Source organism: Eublepharis macularius, chromosome 18, assembly GCF_028583425.1.
Source record: "Eublepharis macularius isolate TG4126 chromosome 18, MPM_Emac_v1.0, whole genome shotgun sequence".
NCBI classification, from domain to species: Eukaryota; Metazoa; Chordata; class Lepidosauria; order Squamata; family Eublepharidae; genus Eublepharis; species Eublepharis macularius.
In genome coordinates this window covers 14,080,680-14,105,507 of record NC_072807.1, presented here as the reverse complement: position 1 = coordinate 14,105,507, position 24,828 = coordinate 14,080,680, and the positions used below count along the sequence as shown (strand labels likewise).

Below are 24,828 nucleotides of genomic sequence, written 5' to 3'. Positions count from 1 at the left end.
TACCTGGCCCCAATTTCATCTCTCAATTAACCCCCCGCCTTGCCCTTAACGCCAAGCTCTTTCTTGGCAGAGCAATCAGTGCGGAGGGAAAAAGACCACGCCCTCGCACAATGCGATTGGACGGAGTCGCAGCCTTCCTCCTCCCGATTGGTCGCTGCTCCTGCGCTCTGTCCGCCCCGCCGCTCCCTCCCTCCCAGCCCTGGACCAGATTGTGATTGGGCAGGAGCTCCAGCGGCGCTATGATTGGGCGAGCGCGTGCGACGTAGGCGGAGCGATAGGGCGGAGCGGCCATTGGGCGGACTCGGGCTCTTGATGGATGAGGCGACAGCCCGGGCCGCGTCCCCGCCCCCTCCCTCTCGGCCTCTTTGGCTCTCGCGGGAAGAAGGCGGGGTACGCTCGGCGAGGTTGCTGCCCGCGCGGCGCCCGTTCGTTCGCCGCTGTTTCTCTCGCCGCCTGTCGAGGTCCGGGCGCGCCAGGGAGGGGGGAGAATTCTGTGGTTCGCGGAGCGCCGCGCGCAGGTAAGAGGGTGGGGCGGGCACCCGCGCTGGCAGCGGACCCTCCTCCCGCCCGCTGAGGGAAGGTGAAAGGGTGGGAGGAAGAAGAGGGCGCCCCTCCTCTCTGTTCGGGAAGGCCAAGCAGCCCCCCGGGGTGGGGTGGGGGGGGGTCTGTTCTGTGCTTCCCCTCAGTGTTCTGCCCAGAGGCAGGAGTGGGAGGTTGTCGCCCGCCTTGAATTTGAGCCCCCTTCTGAGGGGGTCGTACCTGGGGGCACTGCGCTTCTCAGCCCCACAGGGTCAAGGGGGTGGCTAAGGGGCTCGGGAGCCTGAGGGTGGGATCCTTCCTTCTCCTCTGACAAGCCCTGGGGGGTCTTGTGAGAGGAGGAAGAATTGGTTCCTCACAGCGTTGCTGAGGGGCTGAAGCCTCCATGGCACTCGGGTTGCCACCTTCAGGTTGGGAAATTCCTGGAGATGGCACCTGGAGAGGGTAGAGTTTGGAGAAGGGACAGGCTTCAGCATGGCACAATGCCATAGTGGTCACCCTCCAAAGCAGCCGTTTTCTTCAGGAGAACTGATCTCTACGGCCTGGAGACCAGTCGAAATTCCGGGAGATCTCCAGCTGCCACCTGGAGGCTGGCAACCCTGCTTGATTGCTCCGAAAGAGTTTGGGCTGCCTTTGGTTTGGTGCTGGGAAGGGTTTGGCGGGTTGTCTCCCCGCCTCTGCTCAAGGCATGGGATCCTCCACTGCCACCCCCAATAAATGAGCCCTTTCCAGGATCTTTGTGTTAGCTGCCTGGCCAAGAGCAGTGTGATGTGGCTTCGGGGGCCAACACCTGTTGAGTCCCTGCAGGGGGGCATTCATTCCTGTATGAAAGTGAAGAGGAAGAAGCCACCAAAGTGGAACTTTCAAAGCTGGGGTCGGAGCAGGAGTATTCCTCTCATTTTGCCCCTTATCGCCTTGCCTGACTTGAGCTGGTTCTCACAACTGTTGCACCCGAGGAATAACAGATATGTTTTTGTCTGGGGATTTTGAAGCCTCTGTTGGATCTGTCATTCTGTCTTTGCTGAGTTTCAGTTTCTCTGATCCTTTCTTTTAGTGTGTGAAATCTGCATTTCATTGATGGTTCGACAAATCCCAGGTCGTCACTGCGCCTAAAAATTTCACTGTGGTGCCTAATATTTTCGGCAGTCATTTCTGTTCTCAGTGTATGAAGCTCTTGCTAGTAGAGGATGAATTCACTTCTGACCCGCCTGCTTCCTATAGTGCCTCTACTAGTCAATGAAATGTGGAGCATTTTTAAGCAATAGTGGAATTATGAAAAATTGGGGAGGTTAGGCAAGGGTAGAGGTTAGTTTTTTGTTATGGTAATGATAACATGGGCTGCCCTGTATTATTTATATACAGAATACTTGTATCACTGGTTTAATAAAATTGCAAGGAACTTTGAAGAGGTTAAGATTGGGTTTTGTGATAGCAATAATTAGAATATCAGGTCATTAAAATACAAACATCTAAGGAGGGTGGCTCCTAAGCTTTTGTGCTAGCTGCTGGTGCCAATGAAAGTTTGTCAAGGCCTGGTACACTGTGAAAGTCTAGCATTTGGGACTGAGAAGGCAATTTTTTGTTTTGTAAATGAGAAGAGAGGTGTAACAATAGAGGCAAACAGATGCTTACTTCTGCATTGCAAAAATGGTGCAAAAAGGACCATCCCTGGTACTGATGAAGCGAGGAATTGCATGAGAATAGCGAGCAGGTTTGCAGAGACATAATTCTCGCTTACCCAGATATGAGAAGATCAGCCTTTGGAGAGAGACATTTTGCTTGCAAACTTTGGCATTATGTATTTACTCCGTGTGCTTGGCCTAAAGTTTCCTTGCCTTTTGTGTGTGGCTGCTGTGCAGGTGCATTCTGGGCTGGGAGCAAGTTTGTGAATAGTTCTTTGTGCAGTGCCTGCTTTCCTGGAATTGAGATGGCACAGCAAAATAGTGTTGGGTGAGCTCACTGGCAAGGAGAAGGGAAGACGGCGTCTCTGGCCTTAATCTAGCACCTATTACTAGAGCGGCGCCAATGGTTCTTTTGGGAGTCCTGGATGTCATGATGGAGAGATCAATGTGTTTTAAATGTGGCAGTGCTGTTGTGTGATATAATCACGGCTGGAAATGCCTTGAATGTTCTGCAGCATGGATGGTGGTTTGGTTTTTGCTACTTTGTCATAGTGTCATTGTGTTTAGTTTTTTTCTTTGAAAGTATGCAGCTGTGAATGTGTGTAGGAGAAGTAAGTGTTCACAGGTTTTCAGATCCTTTATATAAAGAGCGGTACTACCTAGAATTCAGAAATGAGCAAGAGTGCATACTGTGGCTAAGAGTTGTCATTAGAATCCTGTGTGGTTGGCAATGTGCAATTGTTCTATATGGTGTGTGGGGTTTTTTTTGAGAGAGAGCGTGTAACAGGACATGCTGGTCCAATTCTGATGATCTGTGGGAAACCTAATCTGAGGCATTCGGTGTGAATTGAACTGACACTGATTTGGAAATCCATGTTGGTTGAAGACCAGTTCTTGCACAGCTGGTAGTATGCCCAAGAATCTCCAGGAGAGGTTCCCAGAAGTTGTGCCAACCTGGCAACGATCTGTTCCCCTGCTTCTGGTGTTCTTGTTTAGAAACCAGTACAGTAGTTTCACTACATGGATACAGTTCTTTGTTGGGCATAGCTCTGCTTAACAGAGTGCCAGTTTAGAATCTCAGTTCAAAAGTTGTCTTCCGGGTGTCACTGTCTCTTTATAATTTCACCAAAGCATGCATTACAGCCCTTTAAAGAAAAATATAGTTCTCTCATACAGAGCACATTCTAAAGTCACACTGCCCAGCTCCAAGGCTTTAATAGCATACTGTCTCCTCTCTTGATCCAAAGGTTGTATTTTATCTTAAGTATCCTCTTGAGTCCCTTGGTTCTGTGGCCATTGTCTTTCTTTCAATGCTAGAACAGCCCCCTTCATCTATGTGCCCTTCCAAGCCCAATTTCTTAAATCCTGTTTAAATCATACTGGCTTGGTCTGTTTCTGACTTCTCTTTTATTTCCTCTTGCCTGGCTGATGTTAAACCGTAAAGTGTTGGTGCAGAGATGCACAGCACACAGGCACATGATTGTGAAACATTAAAGTATTATTTGTTTTTGGTCTGTTTTTCTTGGGCTATTTTTAGCAAGAGTATTAATGTTAAGATAAAATTAGTTTTCCTTTATTTTCAGAAGGAAAAACATATTAATGTAGTTGGATGACTCTGATATTTTGTTTTTATTTTGAGAATTTATATATTGCTTCACCAGAGAGACCTGCTCTAGGTAGTCAGCAGTTGCTCTTTCACGTATTTCATATTACAGCCTCTATAGACTGCTAAAGGTTAGCTAAAATATGTCACAGTGTTCAATAAGACCCTACAGGAAGAACTTTGTACTGGCTGCCTCTGATGTTGTGCAGTTGATTTGCAGAGCTTAAAATTAGCAGAGGCCCACAATGATTAGCAGCTGGCCAATAGCCCAGAAAGGCGCAACGCTGGGTTTGGCAGCACTTGGCAGTAATTTTCTGCAAGACAATTGTCCCTTAGCTCTTTTTATTATCAAATCGATTCTTTGACAATAGCGCTTCTGTTTACAATACTGATCCTCTCAGGGCACTTCCACGGGATAAGGAGTCTGACTGGATTGTGAACTGTCCACTTCTGAGCGCAGGCATTCTGTTTAGCAGCTTCAAATTAAATGTATTTTAAGTAAGTTTCTATTACTACTCAGCTCCCTGCCACCACCCCTTTCCCCAGCTGAGATGGAATGAGCATGGGCCAAGCCAGCAATGTGGTGGGAGAGTCCATGTGCGCACCCCGCCATTCACTGCAGGTGAACTTCTGTCCCTTCCAGCTGCAAGGGAGCACATTTAAGTTTCCATTGATTCTTCTACAGGGTGCATACAAAAATGGTCTGCTCGTAGCCTTGTATAATACAGAGCAAGGGAAAGAATTGCTGTGCTGGATTAGATCAAAGGTTCCACTTCCTGTATCCAAGAGTGACCGGCCTAATGTCCCAGGTAGCTCTCAAGGATGACTTGGTGGAAGTTGGCTGTAGTTCCCAGCGGTATATCCAGAGCTAAATTGCTTATTTTACTTTTTTACCCAATCTTCCTCCTTAATGGGGACCCAAAACGGCTTACATCATTCTCCTCCTCCTCACTTTTACTCTCACAACTACTTTGTATGGTAGGGTTAGGCTTCAGAGTGTGTGACTGGCACAAGGCTTCCATGGTAAAGTGGGGATTCGAACCTGAATCTCCCGGATCCTAGTCCAACACTCTAACCACTATGCAACACTGGCCCCACTAGTTAATTGTTTTCTGTAATTTTTTTCAAAAGTCCGCTTTGAAAAAAGGCCGTCTGTGCTGGTGGTTGTCACAACATCTTCTGGCAATGAGTTTCATAGCTTGATGATACGGTGCAAATAGGAGCATGAGCCTTAAGCAACTAGTGTGAGAAATTAATGCATGCAAATTAAAGTTTGACTGCAAAAGAATGGACCTGGAAGAAGACTTTCCCCCCCTTTCTTGTGTGGTAGTTGGTACTTGCTTTTCTGTACTACACCTTTGGCATGAATAACCAAATGGAGTAAGATTTAAATCAGTTGATAGCCCCCGGGATGGATCAAGTTGGGAAACTGGTTTCTCATCTTTTTGTCGATCTCTAGTTGATCGGTGTAATATCAACTTTAGTGCAACTTACACTGATTTCTAAGACAAATTAGTTAAATATTGAAACAACGATTTCAACTTTTCACTGCTGATAGGTTTCTAGAAATGTAAATAATTCCCTAAATAGTTTCTCTAGCTTTTATTCTGCAGCACTCTGGTGAACGTAACCATTTCAAAATTATTTGTTTTAGGCGTTTGTAAAAATTTTTTAAAAAGCATTTTTTTAAAAGTCAGTTTTTAGAGGATAGCGTTGTGCTAAGGTGGCTGTGGTGCAGTCCTAACAAAGTTATACCAAAGTTATACCTGTTGAAGCCCATGGTATGCAGTGGCTCGGTCTCCCTTTTTGGTGCTATCTGCAGTTACAGCAGGTGGCCAGTAGGAGGAGCTTTGCTGCCCTGGTAAGTCTGCCTCTTCTCTACCCCACAGTTGCCAGGCAAGGGGGCAGAAAGCCCTTGGTAACAAAAGACATCCTCCTGAAATTTAAAAAAGGTAAGATGTTACTGCTGCAACACCCTTCTGAGCTTTGTGGAATTTTTGACCGGTGTGCCAACCTTTCTCAGCAGGCAGTAAAAACAGGGATTTTATTGAACCTCTGGTGGGGCTGGTCTCAGCTTGGTGGGTTGCTGGTTGGGTGGGTCAGTTTTGCTGCTATGTCAGGAGCAATGTGGCCTAGGGTGTCCCTGGAAGCACACACCAAGAGCCTTTTAAAGGTCTGGTCACTGAGTGCACCGGTGGGCAGATCTGAGAGAGAAAGTTTCAGGGTCTTTTTCCACGTGGCTGCAGGCTGAGTCTTTAAATTTCCTCATTGTCTGCCGTGTTTTTTGTAGGGTATAAACTGCTTTACCTTTACCTTAAACTGCTTTAATTTTTGTACTGAGGTTAAACCCCTTTCCTGTGTTTTGTGAGGGGCATTTTTACAAAAGGAATAGACCAGTAGTATAATGGAACGGCGCTGGATGTCATTTCTATAAGACAGCTTTGCAGTCTTTTGCAATGTTTATTGTATGTGTTGCCTCCTTTTTTACTGCAATGTCCTCTACCTTTCTTCGTTATGCCATGCCTTAGATAGTTTCTGTTGCCTTAGACCGTTTTTCATTTGCATTGTTTTCCATTTCTGAAATCCTAGTCCTACTGCATTGGAGTGCTGCAGCAGAGGCTCTTGCTCTCTAATGGAATTGCTTTTCATATTTTGTAACCCTCCTTGAGTCTCAGTGAGAAAGGTAGGCTATAAATAATAATGATGATATACTGGATTGTATCAGTACTTTGCAAATTAAATGAACCCCTTGTATTGCTGTTCTGTATGCTCTTCTGTCGACACAATCTGTAAATAGTGTGAAGATGTTTATGTTCAAGATTATCGGAAATGACTTTCAGGGATGCGGCACGGACTACATATTGAACATTGAATAGCTGCTCTGTCAACATTTATCCCTGTAAAATAAGATTCCCCTTTAAAAAAAAAAACCTTGCTGGTTATTTTAAGCTCAGTTGTAACAGTTTCTGAAATCTTCAGCTTGAAGTGTCGCCAAGAGCTCAAAGCTATGGCAGCTACATTCTGGAGCAAATGAGGCTTTAATTTGTTTGGAGTCTGGGTGTGACTCCTGAAGGCTAGGTTTCCAAGTAACTCCAGCTGTGGTAGTGTTCTTGCGGGGTGGAGAAGATGAGCTGCTGTTGTACCTTGGAAGCTGTGATTCTTCGTCTGCACTGGATCTGATTTGGGGTGAGAGACACCCAGTTCCAGAAGACTTGGGGGCAAGTTCAGTACATTGGAGGAAGGGGGCAAGGTTAAAAAGTCCTTTGTGACGTCTTGCTGAATATGATCTTTAGTGGGCTTGTGTCTGTCTGGATTTTTTTCCCCTTTCATGCTTATTCTTGAAGTAGGAAGAAGACAACTGCTTCAGTTCTTAGGCTAATTTAAAAGGGTTTAGCTGATTATTCTCTTAGTGTTTTGTATGGTTGATGACCAAGGTACTCTTCTGTGTTGTCTGTTATGTTCCATGTTAGCATGCAAATAAACCTGGTTTATGTACAGAGCCATTTCTTATCATTGGTACGAGAAAAAGATGCTTTTTGGATTTCTTAACGTGCTTGTCATAACTAAGTGGAAGGCTGACTGTATGCTGTGCACTTTGAACCCCAGGGAATAGCACAAATAGCAGAGAATTGTTGGATATTTCTGTGCAGTAGTTTTGCTGTTGCAAACCTAAAATGTCAAAGCTGTCTGTCAGGTTCCTTTTGAGCTTCTCCCTGGGTCACAGCAGAAGAAAATTTCTGCTTTCCCACTTTCCCACCATCCTCTGCAAAAGATACCTTCATCTGGTGCGGGAGTGAATGAAACCACTTCTTAACGTATAAACTGCTTTTATCAGAGAGGAAAAATACCTTACCTAAATGACTGCAGTATCAAATAGTTTTGCTATTTTCCAAGGGGAATGTTGCATCGCCGTGTAAATAGATTGGTTGTTTCCATTAAAGTTTGTCACAAGTTTCTGTGCTATCAAACAATGCCTTTTCTTCCCATAATCTTCTCTCTTGTGGAGATACTTATGCCCTGCCCCCGTCTCCTGATTCTTCTCACCTCCTTCTGGGTGTTGTCAGGTTTTCTTTCTTGTGAGCTAAGGTGGAAAAGGAAATGTCCCTCCATCGGCACCAACTTGGCAGCCTTGCATAGACCTTGTACTCTGAAGTAATTCCAGTAAAGAAAATGGACGTCTCCTTACGTTGCTTGCCTTACATTTTCTAAGAGCAAACAAGGAGCTCTGATGTCAGAGCTGCCTAGTAAGCAGGTGTCATGGCCTTTTGGGAACCTGTCCAGTAAAAGCATCCCATCCCAGGAGCCTTCTAGTCTCACACACCACTCTCCCTCCTGCTCCCTTCAGCCCTGCAGCAGGCGGGGGCCTTACCGGCTGCTACCACTCTGGTCTGGGAGTTCAACTAGGGGAGGGCAGAGAGCGGCCCTGTTCCCTTCATTCTTCCAAGCAGAGCCCCACAACTGGTGAGGGTATGGCCAAGTGACCAGTCGAGCTCAAGGAATGAGGACCCGGACAGAGTAAAGCAAACTGCTTTATTAAACAGGAGCTATCACTAAACAGGTGGGAAAAGAAACGCTTGTGGGAAACAGTTTAACAACAAGCAGGGCAAAATTACGCTTAAAGGAGTTAGCAAGAAAACGACAAAGCCTCCTAACACAGCTACCTGACTGGTCCTTACGATACCTGGCCCTTCCTGGGTCCAGCCCCCTTGAATGAGAGATCCTCTCCTACTGGTAGCTGCTTCTCTGCCACTGAGCTCCTGAAAAGGGGGTGGGGCTTATAAGATTTCTCCCATAGCCAGCCTCCTTGGTGCCAATTGGCCTTCTTTTCCCTACAATTTCCCTTACTCCTATCCGGAAGCTGAGAAGGATCTTGGGAAATGTAGGCTTGCAGGGGAATTGGCAGTCAGGCCTCTTGGAAATGTACTGTAAGGCCTCAGGCTCCCTCGAGGCCCACAGGCCCAGGATCATGACAGCAGGTCACTGTCCAGCTCAGAATAGTTGGAGTCCGTGGACCAGCCTTAAAGATGGCATTCTAGTTACGTAGCAGTTTGATCTGCTCGGGCTGATGTGCTCCCTGGGTATCTTTGTTGAACGTTGATGTAATTCTTCACTTTATTGAAATGTCCTCTTGAGAATCTTCTGGTATACTTGGTAAGGTGCCGTGGGCGGCTCAGGTGATTTCAGTTAGAGACCACTGCAGACTGACTACCACTGTTGCATTTTGTGTCAGGTGGAGATGAGGGTTGTCCGTGGGTAGCTTCGTTGAAAGAGTGACTGGCCCAGATCATCCCGTGATCTTTGAGGCGGAGAGTCCCCCAGTCAAATTGGCACACTCCTGTCATTAGCCCTCTGCCTGCTGACTTCTGCTTTTTCATATGAGATGGGTTTTTCCCCCCAGGGTTTAACTGCCATCATAGGGAATTTCTCCAGAATCAGCTATTAGTCATGTTTTCCATGAATGGGGTTCCAGTATATTTATTGCCTTTTTCTTTTATGGTCCCTGGCCAGCAGCAACATGAAACCTAAATCTTCTTTGCTTGCTAAAAAATTCAGCCATATTCTGGCATGAATGAAAATGAAATCCTGCCGTCAAGTCATAGTTGACTTATGGTGACACCTGGTGGAATTTTCATGGCAAGTGACTAACAGGGATGGTTTGCCATTGCCTGTCCCTGCAACCCTGGTCTTCGTTGGAGGTTTCCCATCCAGTTACTAACCAAGGCCGACTTGCTTAGCTTCTGAGAACTGATGACTTCAGGCTTACCTGGGCTGTCTAGGTCAGGGCTGAAGAGGGTGTTAAGATTATGATGACCTAAAAAATCTGCCCTTTTCCATTTTATTTTTTTATTTCTCTGGCTTGAGAAAGCGATCTGGGGAACTTGAAAGCTTGCATGCTGTTATTTATTTCATGCTGTTATTTATTTAAGTATCACACAGTATAAGTCAATACAATCAACAGCTGAAACAGTCAGTGAACAATACAATAGGATATGGGTTGCAGAAGTTTGAAAACAAGCAAGAATCCAATACAGCACTGAAACAATAAATAAGCAATTTGACAGGACATATTAAACAAGGTGAAACCTGCCCAGTGCAAACACACTACAGCAGACAGTATGCAGTAGTATAGTCTACAGTCTCTATCTTTTTAACCAAACTGTCTCAGAACCATTTCCTTACAGCACTGCCCTATTACCTGTGTAAAAGAAGTCCTCTTGAATAAGTCAGTTTGGCGTAGTTTGCAAAAATCCAGGAGAGTGGGAGCTTTCCTGACCACCTCAGGCAGGTCATTCCATAAGGTGGGAGCCACCACAGAGAATGCATGTGTATGGGCAGCTGTTGATATGTCATTGGATTGATCTTGTCAGAAGATTATATGGATATTGTTCTTGGCTTTTTGGAAGTTTTGGCTCAACATGGGTGTAAACAACTTGTTCTTATAGATCAGCCTTGGAAACAAACCCATAAAAGTTATTGGCTCCTTCTTTTGCTAGCTCACCTGTCCGTACATGTCTTTGTTAGGTACCTTTTGATTCCCCGTAGGCGAGTGCTGATGGGCTGTTTGTAAGGCTATTATGGGCTGCCTCAAGGTTGGTTCTAGATGAGGGGAGCTTCAGAATCTTTCCCTTCTGATTTCAGTAGCCAGAGTGTCCCTGTGGGTGTCTAACCTTTTGCCTTGTGCTCTGGATCAGAATAAAGGGTGTTCTTGGACCATTAAAGAGAAATTGCTGTGTCCAAGATTGGAGTGGTCAGGGAAGAGCTTACGCTTCCCCCTAAGTGGCTGTTTGTTCCTGTGCGGTTCTTTCCTCAGGCTATTCAACCCACAATATGATTTATGCAAGAAAGTCTAGATATGTTAGTGTCTTTGGAACTTGATCTCTATCTCAGTTTTATCCGGGTTTTGACCAGAAGCTAACATAGGAGCTTGTATTAAATAAAAATGCTAAATCATGCAAAAAATAATACTGTCTTTTCTAAAAAAAAATAATTCTTAGTTTTATTATTGAAGATCAAATCTTTAAATGAAGTGTTTGCAACCAACCCTGGTCCCAAGAAAGCAGTCTTAGTATATTGCTGGTAATGTATCAGGGCATCATCTTTAGGTCAATTGGTAAACTCTTAGAATAGCAACTGTGTCCCATGCTGGCATCAGTTGGAAGTATGCCAGTCTGGGGTCAGAAATAGGCAACAGTGCTGAGGCGTGCTGGAGGAGGAGCAGGATTTATCCTCTGCCTTTGTGCAATGGTGAAAATGTTGGTGTAATTTTAACCACTTGAAGGGGGATCAGTAAGAGTCTAGTAGCACCTTGGAGCCGAACAAGATTTTAAGGTGTTATGCTTCTGTGCGTCAGAAGTTCCTTGCTTTAGATACCATTGACTCTCAAAATAATAATAATAATAACTGCACTTGTATACTGCTCTTCTAGACAGATGAGTGCCCCACCCAGAGCGGTGAACAAGTCAGTGTTGTTGTTATCCCCACCAGGGCTTTTTTCCTGGGAAAAGAGGTGGTGGAACTCAGTGGTGGAACGCAAGACCGCACAATGACATCACTTTGGGTCAGCTGGAACAAGGGGGGAGTTTTTAAAAAAGTTTAAATTGCCCTTGGCAAAAATGGTCACATGGCCGGTGGCCCCGCCCCCTGATCTCCAGACAGAGGGGAGTTTAGATTGCCCTCCGCATGAGCGGCGCGGAGGGCAATCTAAACACCCCTCTGTCTGGAGATCAGGGGGCGGGGCCACCGGCCATGTGACCGTTTTCAAAAGGTGCCGGAACTGCGTTCCACCACGTTCCCGCTGAAAAAAAGCCCTGATCCCCACAATGCAGCTGGGGAGCTGGAGCTGAGAGGAGTAGCTTACTCAAGGCCACCTACTGACCTCATGGCAGGAGTGGGATTCAAACCAGTAGAGTGTTGGTTCGCAGCTGAACCACTTAACCCTGAAAATCTTATTGGTCTCCAAGGTGCTACTGGACTCAAATCTTGCGGTTCTGTTGCAGACCAGCATACCTGAAACTATCTTCCCAGCAAGAGGCACAGCCGTGGTACAGTTCAGGGAATCAAGTAAGTCTGCAGCCAGTTGCATCTCTCCTAAGCGCTATATCAGGGGGTCCCAACTTTTTTAGCTTGTGGGCACCTTTGCAACTCTAACACAGGGTGGTGAGCTCAGCAACAAAATGGCTGCCACAGAAGGCAGAGTCACACCCAAGTACAGAGAAAAAAGGGAGGCAATTTAAAAAAAAACACTGGGAAAGAAGAGTGAGAGAGAATAAAAAGCAATACTATGGTGGCCGCTGCTGCCAAAACAATATTATTTTAATCTGCACATCCAATCAGATCTCCAGTGACCAACCAAAAGCCCTGCTGCACAAGAGCCCCAGTGGCCTTGCCAACTTCCTAAAAACACTTGGTGGATGCCATGGCACCCCTGCTCTATAGAAACTCCAGGAAGACACCCATATTCTGGATGATAAGGTGCATGGCATTGGGGCGACATCTTTCTGGCTCATGTCAGGCAAGCTTAGAAGCAGCAGGGGAAAATGAACTTTTAAGAAATTTGCTTCTTTCTGTGACCTACCTACAGAGAAGCAGAATAAAGCCAAACCTGGCTGGGTTTTCCTGTGGTGCCAGTACTCTGTGGCAGACAGCTCTTCTCTTTGACTTTGCCATGCAAGCCGGAATCCAGGGCGGAATTCAGTATCCTGGGAATTTACTCGTCTCGTTCAGAGGAAATTTCTTTGCCTTGCCACTATCAAGAAAAGTTTGAATATTTGGGGCAACTCTTGATCTGCTTGGATGGCGCTTTCCATTGGTCACGAGCTTGTGGGTACCCGTTCCCTGATCATCCGCTTGTTTGTGCTTCCTCCTAGCTGCTGTCCCTCCCTGCTGTCTGTACCTTATGCAGTATACTTAGGCCTAATCCCTACTTTCTTTTCTCTGCATTTTTAAAAAAGGAAACCTGAGATGTGAAAGAAAAATAGATTACGCTCAGCCAACACACGCATGCATAATGATTCCAAAACCATTTCCTGGGATTTGAACTTGGAATTTTGGGCAAAATGTGCTGTTGGCCCTGCTCCTTTCATCCAGTGCTGGGCTATAGCTTGTTATAAACCAGAACCAAAGCAACTCTGCGTTTTGTTGGCTTTTGCAATTTCCTCCTTTCAGCCTGGCCTTTAATTCTCTGTAGGATGAAGGGGTGGCTATTAGGCAGAACTGCCCTATATGGGCCACATGAGCATTTGGAGGTAGGGTAGAAAGCAACCGTATTTAGTATCTCTTTGCAAAGCTTCTCCCCAGCTGTGGTGAACTGGAGAGGCCCTGTACTGGCAACTGGGGTTTTCACACCCCAGGTCTCTGCACCATCTTGTGAATTAAATTGTAACTGGCCCTGCCAGCTGGCTCCCAACTCTGATTGGGTTTACGAGGCTGCTTTTGCATCCAGCCCAGTGCAGAGACCTGTCCTGTTGGCACAATAATTAATGTACTATGTGGATGGTGGCTGTATAAAGTAGGTCAGTTATTTTAAAGTCATGATTATTTTATCAGTGCTTCTTTGTATGGGATAATGGCATTTTTTGAGAGGGGGGGCATCCAAGCAACATTGTCAGAAATCATCAGAGCAAAACTAGCTTCAAATATTAAGTGGGTGCTTTACTGCTGCCGGTCTCCCCTTTCCACTATGCTGGTATTGGGCAGGCACAATGGAGATGGAAGGTTAATAGGGTTACCCTTCAAAAACATCTAATGCCTTCACTTTCCCCCTTGCATCAGATGTTGTAGTGGTTAAAATCAGTGCTTCTGAAGCCTTTCTCTGTTAGGGTGTCATAGAGGTGCATTTCCATTGGAGATGCTTTTTGGCTGAGGATTTGTTAAAAATGCAGTGTTTCTAGGCAGTGTTCCTCTGGAATTAGGTTTTTAAAGAACAAATCCGCTTATCTGTTCAGCTCAGCAGAACAAGGGTCTCAGCAGCTGTAATATTTTGAAAGTATTCAAGAGTTGCTATAGGATTGCTTCACTTGAGGATGAACTTGGCTAATCCAGTATTGGTCTGGACTGTTGCCTGGCAGCAGGCTGGACAGGCACATCTTTATTCTTGTCTGTTCCCTTTAGTGTGTTAGACAGTTCTTAAATTCATATTTAAAAGATGCATTGTATAATGTTAATCTCTCCTTAGTTAGAGGTGGTTGGAATGTTGCTATTCTTCCTGGTGATGTTTGGTGAACTAAAGGAATCCTGGTAAAACTGTGTGTCCAAATGGCTGTCGGTCATCAGGATGTTGCATATTCTGGGACTGACTGCTGCCTTCCCTTTGCCCCCTGCAGTCATTTTTATAGAGGAGGCAATGGAGTTGTGGAGTAAGGCTTCTGGAGGCAACGGGTGGGTTTTTTATGCCCTGTTCTTCCCCATGCTTCCGAAGCCTGCCCTCTAATATAACTTGAGAAATAAGGAAAGTAAATATATTCTCTCACCTCTTTCTTCTTTCTGGCTACTGCCTGGTCCTTGCCAAAATATCCCAAACTTGGTAACATCGTCTCTGCAATTAAAAAGTATGGATAGGTAGACTTCTACTACTGGCTCAAGGTATACTCAGAACAAGCTTTTGCTGTGTGATGCTTTGTTGTAAATTTTCAAAAAGAGCTTTGTGGCTTCTGGAAGGGAATATGCCCGGGCTGCACCTGTAAATTCTCTTTTCTTAGTGGGAGCCCTGCTGTTCTTCTAACAGTGCATTGTTTTGAATTGCAAGTAACAGTGGTCTGCCGAAGTACTTGGCTAATACTGGCAATTTTCATCACCCAAGGCAAAGCAAACTTAAGCATGGAGGAGCTGCAGAATCTGTATCTCTGTCTGGCAAAGGTGAAACCCAGAAGGAATGCCGTGTGAGATTTCTTGATGCTGTGTTGTTCTATAGCCAGCAAAATAAAACCCACAGCCATTAGCAGAATTTAAGACAACTGTAAGTTGCCTAGGTGAAAAACAGTGATTTTTTTTTTAAACTATCATTTTACTTTGGAGTTTGTCCCTGTTCATGAATATTGCAGCTCCAATTTTGATTTTTGGTCAGAGGCTATAAAAGCCATGCCAGACCAGAGCAAAGGTCCATCTAAGACAGCATCCCGTTTTCCATAGTAGCCAACAGATGCCACGGGCAGGGTCAGGAAAGCAACAACTTCCTTGCTAGTGGCTTTTGATAGGTAGTAGCATAACTGATTGTATGCTACTAAAGCCCGAGGTTCAATCTCTGACACTGCCAGGATCTCAGACGGCAAGATCTCAAAACAGAGATCAAGCCGTTACAAATACTCTTCAGATTTCTGAGCCAGCTGAAAAATTTAGGACCAGACTCAATTTCAGCCTTTGCAGTTTCATGTCTTAATGACCACATTTTCCAATTATTGGTACTATGATCTCACCCTAACCTCTGTGCACAGTTTCTTGTAATTTTATTAATGCTGTGACAACTATCACCACAACAAAAAGCTAACCTCTAGCTCCAGTCTAACTTCTCTCCAATTTCTTATAATTTTGTTATTGATTTTAGAAAGCTTCACTTAATTGAATATTGGGGACACCAGAGGAAGCAAATGGTTAAGAAACAAATTCATCTGTCGCCACTGAATGGTGAAAACTAAAATTTGCATATAAACAATTTTGAGAACATCATGCACGTTTCTCTTTGCCCTTCAATAGAACAGATTCTGACGCAAACATGATAAAATGAGCTTTGTACTTCCACTGAGGATTGCCGAGAGATGCTGCATTAAGATTACTTGCAGAATTACAAGGCACCATGATGATATTTCTAGGCGATTTGATGACCTGACCCCTGGGATTTGTTGAGCCTAGACAATACTAAACTAGCTAGCTCAGTTTTCTGACTCTGTATTAAGGGAGTTTCATACATTCTCATATGTTAAGGGAAATCAAATTCTCCTGTGGATACAGTCCCTTGAAACATAAAAAATAGCATTATCGGACATCAGGCACCCAGACCCATATTATGTATACTGACAGGCTTCAGGCAGAGTCTTTCCTAGCCATGCTTCCTGAAGGCCTGTCGAACCTATATATGTTAGTGTTCTACTGCTGAGCTTTGAGTTAAAATAAACTCTTTCTGTGCACACATAACCAAATGGATCTTTGCAGGTTCGACACCCTGTGCTTTCTCAGGGGAGAAACCATGAAGCACATTTATTAGAATAATCTTGACTTTCCACCATTGCTGCTTACTAGCTAAATAGTTGCATCTGCTTTGAGATCTTGGCTTTCCTAATTCTTTTAAATTTTATAAAGCCCGTGATCCATTCTGTTACGGTGCTTAGAATGTTGGACTGGAACAAGGGGGACCAGGTTCAAATCTCCAGTTAGCCATAGGGCTCGCTAGAAACCTTGGGCCAGTCAGTTTTTCCAAGCCTTGCCTACCCCACAGAATCTGAGTCCAGTGGCATCTTAGAGACCAACAAGATTTTCAGGTATAAGCTTTGAGAGTCAGTTTATACTCTGAAAATCTTGATGGTCTCTAAGGTGCCACTGAACTCATTTCTTGCTGTTCTGCTGCAGACCAATTCAGCTACCTGCCTCACAGGTAGAGATGCAATGTGTCTGGAAATTTTGAAGCTGTGAGAAGTTATTTTGAAGCTGTGAGAAATTCCATTTACAAAAATGGAAATTTTAAGATAAAGTGAAAAACATGCAATATTTTCCTCTCAAACCTAAACTTATCTTGCTGCTTTAACAAAATGAAATGCATCATTTGTAACTTAGTGTATAAAATTGTACAAATTGACATATATATGGAATTTAAAAGTATAAATGGCTTAGTTTTCAACTATAGTTTACAACTATATCCAGAATTCAAGAGATCTGCAAACTGCTTGCTCCAATGTTACCTTAGCATATGTATCTTAATTTTTGCCATCTGTGTGGTAGGAAAATATTATACAAGTTGAAAGTAGAAAACAAATGTCTCAAACAAGAGCTTTTTTGGACAGAAACAATCTCATAGAACTAGCAACTTATTTGGATATCAAGTTAAATGTTATAACATAGAACACTGAACTCTTTAATTTATCATCACTGAGCCATTATAGTATATTAATCATTTCCAAAATCGCATTATCATTTTGCAAAAGAATTTTCATACAACACATTTTGAGAGAATACAACTTTGTCTTCCAAAGCATTTTAGACATTCCAAAAGGAGGGGGGGGGGAATGCTTTTTGCGCTGTTCCCCCAAATCCTCCATTTTTCTCTCTGAGAAAATGATGCCAAGCAGGAAACGGTTTTTTATTCTTAACATCTGTTACTCACAGGATTGTTGTAAAGATAAAAGGAGAACCATGTGTGTTTTGAAATGTGAAAATAATTGGGTTATCTAATTCTATAGATTCGTGCATTTAAAAACAAAACTTCACACTACACAGTTTGAGTAAAACTTGGCCTTAAAGCATTTCACTTATTCTGAAAGAATCATAGAGGTTTTTGGTGCAGTCCCAATCTCCCCTTTTTCTGCTGGAAAGAGTTGAAAACCCCCGGGTAGAGAAATATGTAACAGCTTGAATTTTCCCCTGAATCTTTTCATTTTCTTTCCTGGGCTTCCACGTCACCACGGTTCTTGTCTGTGAATTCTCAGGGTCTGATTGGAAAGCCTGTGAGGCTGGGTTTTTCCATTGCGTGGATGGATCCCCGGTGTATTGCCACTTCATGGATTTCAATGGAAAAGAGGCTGAATAAAAACGGGACAAGACATCGCCATCAAGCCGTTACACACTCACTTAAAACGCGAATTGCTCAGCATGAGCCATAGCTGTACAACATTGGTTATTTTAAACGAAGAATTGAAAATTCAGGATCCTTTTCCTGCTTGGATTTTTTTTTTTTGGTCTCTGGCTGCTGCAGAGGGGAGAGAAACAGGAAGAAAAATAACCCCAGTGCTGTGTTTAAAATGTATGGCTTTTTTGAGTTAGGGTGTTAATTAATTCATGGTTTTAGCTAGCAGCTGAAGTGTTTGAAAAATCAAAGTGCTATTTCTGGAACTTTATATACTATATTAAATACACCTCTTTTTTTTTTAAAAAAAAGGTCCGATGTAAGATGAAATGGCTAGTGTTTTTCTGTTAATTTCAGGCGTGTCAGCATCCCACTTCTTTAAAACCTCCAAAAAAAAAACCCTTTGATTAAAACTTATTTCCCCTTCATCAGTTTCCTGCTGGGGAAAAGAAAGGAGCTGGAGACTGTCTGTTAAAGGAAAGTGGATTTCTGGAAAGTGCCGTAAATTTTTTTGGGTACTGATTCATGCATAGTCTTTAGTATTGATCTCCAGTTTCCAGCACCTCTTGGAACCCCTCCCTGAGGAATGTTGCTTGCCGTAAAACAAGCCACCATAAGCAAAATGTCATTCAAATCAGTACCGACGACTTGCCACCTTTTGCTGTTTTTTGGGGCCGCTCAAAGGATGTGCTTCAATAACGGCTCCGTTGCGACCCAGCTCAGAGAACCAAAATGCCTAGTACGGTGTCTGCCTCAGCCCTGGTTTTCCTCTTAACGCAAGCTAGAGCAGTGTATGACTTCACATTATGTACAGGGGACTGGTGGTGAGCAGAAGGCACTTGTAACGCTCTTTCTATAATGCTCTTTCTCCTGTCTTTTTGCCCATGGGGAGAAAAGCTGCTCGTGTGTGTAAAGTACCATCAAGTTGCAGCTGACGTATGGCAAGCCTGTAGAGTTTTCAAGGCAAGAGGCTTATTAACAAAGGTGGCTTGCAATTGCCTGCCACTTACAGCATAGCCTTTTGCCTGCATAAAAAAATCCCTCCTGAATAATTCAGTTTTGGATAGTTTGTGGAAAGCCAGGAGAGTCAGAGTTTTCCTGACCTCCTCAGGCAGGCCATCCCAGAAGGTGGAGCCTGCCACAAAGAAAGCACCTGTACAGGTAGCTGCAGATTTTGCGCAAGTGCAGGATGGTATCTGCAGAAAGCCCCGTCCAAATAAGCGAAGCTGCCGTAGGAGAGCATTGGAGAAGAGGTGGTCCTGCAGGGACCGAGGTCATGAAGGGCTTTCTATGGGATAGTCAAAATGTTGAACTGAGCCTGCTAACTGATGGGTAGCCAATGGAGTGACTGCAGAATGAGAGTCATATGCATGCTTTACCTATTTCCTGATAGTTGCAGAACTCTGCAGCTTGTTTCCTATCTGGAGTCTCCGAGTTGTCTTTGAGGGGAGACCTGTGTAGAGTGCAGTACAGTAGTCTAGTCTCTGCTACCATGGCGTGAATCCAGATGGCCAGATCGGCCATGTCAAGGTAGGGGGCCATCCTCCAAGCTAGTCTGAGTTGGGAGAAGGCCTTTTTTGTGGCTGCGTTTGGTTGCTTCTTTAAAAGCAGTGCTGGATCCAATATGACCCCTGGGCTCTAAACTGAGTCAGGCAGGGTCACTTGAACCCCATCGAAAGTGTGAAGCACAATGTCCTTCAGGATTTCTGCTTTCCCAGCTGTAAGGGGAATATGGATTAGATCATAATATACTCTAATTATACACATGTATTCTAGTGAACTGTGTACGAACTTTAATGTAGTTTGTCAACAGATGTTCCTTTTATCTTTGACAGCCAATTAAAAGTAGTGGACAGTAGTGGATAAATGATTCTTTAATTGCTAGAATGGAGCAATGATGATCGGCTCACTTTGTCATCACCTTCTAAAGATTGATGAAGCTTATATTGCATGTTATCTGTAACATGGTATCGCTTCTGGCTTGATAGAATGTCCCATGATTGGTTTTAGATTTAGCTGGTTCTTTGGATTTTCAATCATATTTTTATATTGTTGTCACATGTGAAAGATTTTATAGCACATGCTAATTACTATAAAAGATGCTAACCCAAATAAGAGATTAGGGTTTTGACGAAGGGAATATCATGAAGATCTAGCCTGATTTGATTAGTGGCGCCTGAACTTTTTTTCATGTCATCTGAGTTAAGTGGTATTAGTGTTTTTTATTGTATTTTTATTAGAATATTGTTGGAAACTGCCCTGATCCTGCTTGCAGGGTATAAGTCAAAATAAATAAATAAAATAGGTGAGAAATACATCTGTATGTGTGCTTATTGAAAATCCAGTGTGTTTCGTAGTAGATCTGATTTTAAATCTATCTTCGGTTTATTTGGGAGATGTTAAAGTTAATCCTTGTTGCATGTACTTGTTCATTACTTAAAGGTTTTGTTCTAATCATCCTTTACATTTTAGTATCATGTTTAATTAAAAATATTAGCCTTTATTTCAATAAAGATGATTTTTAAACTCTAAAAGAATTCTTTGCACACTTTGATGGGAAGAGTTAAAACAAGGAAAACCCATACCAACCACTGGACTCAAATCCTACAGCACCACACGTGTGTGTTAGCATAGCAGGCCTGGGAAGCTGTTGGTTTTCCTAATACGTGCCAGCTGACCTGGCCTGGAGTCCTACCTAAACCTGATTGGGTCATGTTAGTTCAGGTGACCTCTAGACAATGTATAGGTTCGTTGGAGCTTTCTTATATTTCCAGTTACTAGCATTGCCTGGTTGCAGTTGGAACCCCATTTATTTCTACTTGGTCATGAGGTTAATTTTTAGTGAATTAATGACTTCAGTGTCATAACTTCTCCATTTAGTATCAGTGGCTTGTTTTGGGTTTACATTGTTGAGATGGAATTCTTTGAACTCTATCCTAAATTTTCCATTGTTAGTATGAGATTGTAAAGGAACTAGTTGAGGCATATGTGAAGCTCGGGCCTTACAGGCTCAAGGAAAGAAATGGAACACGTTTCTGGTAGAGGAGCTGACTTGGATGACAATTTGAATCTGAACTTGAGTTGATAAAAGACAAACATCCATGTCTCCATCAATAGTGCTGTAATTTGTTACATAGCCATTGGTTATTCACTGGGAATCTTTCTCCTGCTCTTGCTCCTCTGAAATGATCAGGATGCATGCACGAGAAGTCCCTGGTGGATTATGCCCTGGCTGTCTCTCCATGGCCTTGGCCTTGCAGGCTTAAACACTTTTCCAGGGTTGCTGCCTTCCAATTAAAATGCCAGACGCTGGGTTTCCTTTGGCATTAAGGGTTTGCGCATAGTGCTGTGAATTGGATCGCGTATAAAATTGGCATCTTAATTGGGTTAGAACAGAACTGTCGTCTCCTCCTTTCCTCAATCAGGTGAAAATGAAATAGAGTGAAGCGGGGTACAGAGAAATGGGGGCGGGGTATATGGGAAGGAAAAAGAGGATAATTACATTGTTCAGGGAGAGGATGAAGCAGGTTACTAGGAATTTAAAAAGTGTTTTTCTGTCCCTGCTTGAAATGTTGATGAATGTGGCAAATATTTGATTTAAGGCAGCTGATCATCATTTTAAAAGCCTCATTGTCCTTCCCTTAATACCCATTAGGGAAGATGATAAGTGATAGTAACGTACTTGAAGTATCCCTTTCCATCCTAATAATGCAAACAGTCTAAGGAGCGGATCTGTGCAGGGCCTTGAGGCTGCCATTCTTGCTTTCTACTCCTATTTCTAATGCTACTTGAGCCTTTGCCGGAAGCTTTTCTCTTCTATCCTGAGCATTACCTAAGAAATGATCACTGTGTAGTGACTTTTCCCTGTCATTTTCCTGCAAAGGTGACACATGCTCACTTCTGCCTTAATGACCTCTTTGCCTGAAGCTGACTCTAGCTACATAGAAAAGCCTCGGAGAGTTGTTGTGGAAGGGCTGGCTTGTCAGTACACCTGGTGCTGGTCACTGAATCCTGTCTGATGTCCCTGGAATTGATTGGACCTCTGCCGCAGGGAGAGGAGCATGTTAACTCCAACTTACTAAGAAATCTACAGCATTCAGGAACCTCTTGGTGGAAGGTAGATCTTTGGGACTGATGTCAGAAGTGACTATCTCAGGTTAACTTTGGAACTGCTGAGACATAGGGATGGCTGATGCTGCTGGAGCGTGGATAAGTTTCTTCAAGAATTGCATCTGTTTTTTTTAAAAAAACTTGTTTTAGTGAGTCTATATTACAATATACAATATGTAATATATATTATAATATGTACGTAGTCACATACGTATTCTCTTCTCCCTTCTACTCCCCCCCTTCCAACAGGCAGCTGGTGGAAAAAAGCTGTGAGTTGGTTCTTTGTTGACCCCACCCTCGTCTGAATTAAAAGAAATGCTGTGAAAATGTAACGTTCTGATGACTGTATCTTTAAGAGCTGTGGAAGAAAATCTGACAGTTTAATGGTGTGTGATTCACTAATAAAGATGCCTGTGTGGGGGTATGTTTAATCCTTTAAAGAGGAGAAAAGAGAACTTCACTTATCGGTATTCAGAAAGCAAGGAACAGATTTAAATCTGTGCAAAGGCTCAGAGACTGAAGAAATTTGCTGACTGTATTGCATAAGGATTCTGACAGGCCTGTTGCATCTATAGCAGAGTAAGTTCTGAATTATTGAAGCTGTCTTTGTGTATTAATTTAAGCCTCTAACAAGAGGGATATTGGAGAATGATAGGCCTGGGTCCAATTAAGCATTATATTTAATGGCCCTTTAAAAGAAATGTGTGTCTTGTTGCAGATGGTACATAAGGCGTATTTATTCAAAATGAGAAATTCTCCCTGTTCAGATTGAAGAACTATTCTGTACAGCAGTCTTGCCTCCTGGAGAGGGTAGGCTGATCGGAAGAAGACTGCAAATTCTCCGTTGGAATGGAAAGTTGTTTCAAAGACACTCTTGTCCCTCCCCCCGCCCCGAATTTATGAAGGGCATTTTAATAGAAGAAGGTTTTTGTTATTGGAATCGAAGTGTGAAATAAGAGCCACTGTGCAAAGCTCTGCATATCTCATGCATAAAAAAAAAGACCCAAATATCATCCAGAATAGGAAGGGATGCAGCTCCCCACTTCCATTTTATTGGTTCTTAATAAATAAGTACCAAAATGACAACGTTTAAATATTTTGAAATTAAAAGTTTGTAGTTTTGTGCAGTTCTAAAACTTCGTTGCATTTTATCTGTGTTTCTGTTGCATTGGAGCATCTTAGAGACTTCTTTCCACTGTGATACTGACATATGAAACACCCCCTCCCCTGTCTTTACTTTGTGTTTGGCCTTCATGAGAAATATGCATGTTATGTAAAATCTTAATTGGAATCTTTCTAAGGAGCCCGCCACTGCAGAGGAAGAACTCTTTTACTTGGGATCTGATTTAAAAAATTAAAATAAAGTAACGCTTTTCAGGCTTTGTCTCTTCCTGATCTAGAAAGATGAAGAAATGTGACTGTTGGGACATCCCGGCACTGTCTTTTTTTGGCTTTTTCCCCATTTAAATCTCCGTTCTTGTCTAATGCAGGCTCTCGAGTGGAACTTCGTAGTGGTTGCTTTAAAGCAAGAATCCTTTAAATATGGGGGTGGGGGGGGATTTGACGCCAGCTTTGCGTTTAATGAAAGCTGTGCTTCTTATGACACCACTGGGCAGCTGTCAGGATTAACTCTTCAATTAGGTAGGATTGTGGCGGGCCAAGAAGATTAAACTCCTTTGCAACCGCCTGGAGGAAATGGCACTGATGCTCTTGATCCTCTTTTGAGTCTCTGTGTCAAGTCTTTAAATTTATCATCAGGCAGCCTTTCTGAGCAGGAGTTCCTACATACAGCAGAACACATTTCAAGGGGGGGGTCTTAATTATCTTTATTTTTATCTTCCAGGTGGTTGTTTGAAGTCATTTTAAGAAGAGCTTGGATTTTGAGATGCATTAACGTTTAGAGGCCTCCTTTTGACTTAAGGTATGTCTCAATACAATCGGTAACTGAACTTCTGTCCTTTGCAGCCAAACAAGGAAGCTTGGAGTTGAAAGCATGTGGTGGTCTCTTGCCCTTGAAATAATTAAGGCTCGTTCCGTTTTCAGAACTTTGCAGCTGCACGGGGCTTAAACCTTGCTTATCTGGAAGGAGTTGTGCTGGTCACTGGCCCAGAGAACTGAGAAAAGGAGGGCTACTTATCATGGGGTCTGAGCCTATGTGATCATACTTTGGAGTATAGAGAAGGGGTGGTTTCACCTCTGACTCTTGGCGCTGAGGGTCTGTTTTATTCGAAATATTTTTGGTAATATCCCTGTTTCCTCAATAAGCAGACTCGTTGTGGGGGAGGAGAGGAGGCATGATTAAAAAAAAATCTTTTAAAGAGCTGTCGTGACTTGAAGTGCTAACTGATCAAACCCCAGATCAAAGTAAGCAGCAATTCCTGGTACCTGACAGCGTGCAATTACCAAATGTGTTTGTTTTCTCCCCCCCCCCCCCGCCCCTCCTCACTGAACCATTTTCAGTCAAGGCATGAATAGCCATGTTCAGTTTCTTAACTGTAACCTTCTGTGAAGCATTTATTATTTCATTACTGATTGAGCCATGATATAGTGAATTAATATTTCCTTAAAAGTAAAAAAACACGTTTTTTATGATTGTATGAAATTAATTTGAGGGTCTTAGAAGTTGCAGAAGTTTTGGGCATGTCTCTTTCTGCAAGAGTAACCTGGTTCACAAATTTCTTGTCTTGTTTTGAGATCTGTCTGCTGCTTTCAGAAAGAACACCCAAAATAGTCTGGGGAGCCAAAATAAAGCAAGGCAGAGTTTGTTTGAGGTGTCTGTCTGGTTCCCCTCCACATTGACACTTTAATAGCAATGCAGCTCTGGTAGGAAGAAATGAAATTGACAAACAAGCTGTTTAATCTTAATTTCCTGATGAAGTGTACTTTTCAATTTAAGTCATCCTGATTTTCTTTTTATAAGTATTACTGCATCGTTCAGGAACAAAGGCCTTTTTTGTTTAATTTGGTGTTCCGAATCAATATACTGTCTGTTCCCTGTGAGATCTTGTGCAACTGCATCCTACATTTTCATTTTAAAAGTGTTCCTACTCTTAAGAGCTTGACTAAGGCAAGCAGAAGAGGGTATCATTGCTTGCAAAAACGACTTATGAAACATTGTGGTCTCTCCTGTCCAAGTTCGGTTCAGCCAAGATTCTGGAATTTTTCTCTCGTTATTATTTTGCTTCGGA

General features: G+C 43.3%; 1 protein-coding gene across 3 annotated transcripts in view; it reads left to right on the top strand.

Annotated features, from left to right (window-relative positions):
- The first annotated feature begins 391 nt into the window (after positions 1-391).
- The window catches only part of GLCE (glucuronic acid epimerase), a 60,021-nt gene continuing 35,584 nt past the window's right edge, over positions 392-24,828 (top strand). Inside the window, exons 1-2 of one of the 3 annotated variants that reach the window (XM_055002837.1) lie at positions 392-518; positions 23,484-23,561. The gene's annotated coding sequence lies outside the window, so the exon portion shown is untranslated. Of the gene's footprint in view, positions 519-11,776; positions 11,824-23,483; positions 23,562-24,828 lie in introns of those variants that run through there. The other 2 variants (XM_055002838.1, XM_055002839.1) reach the window with 2 other exon arrangements.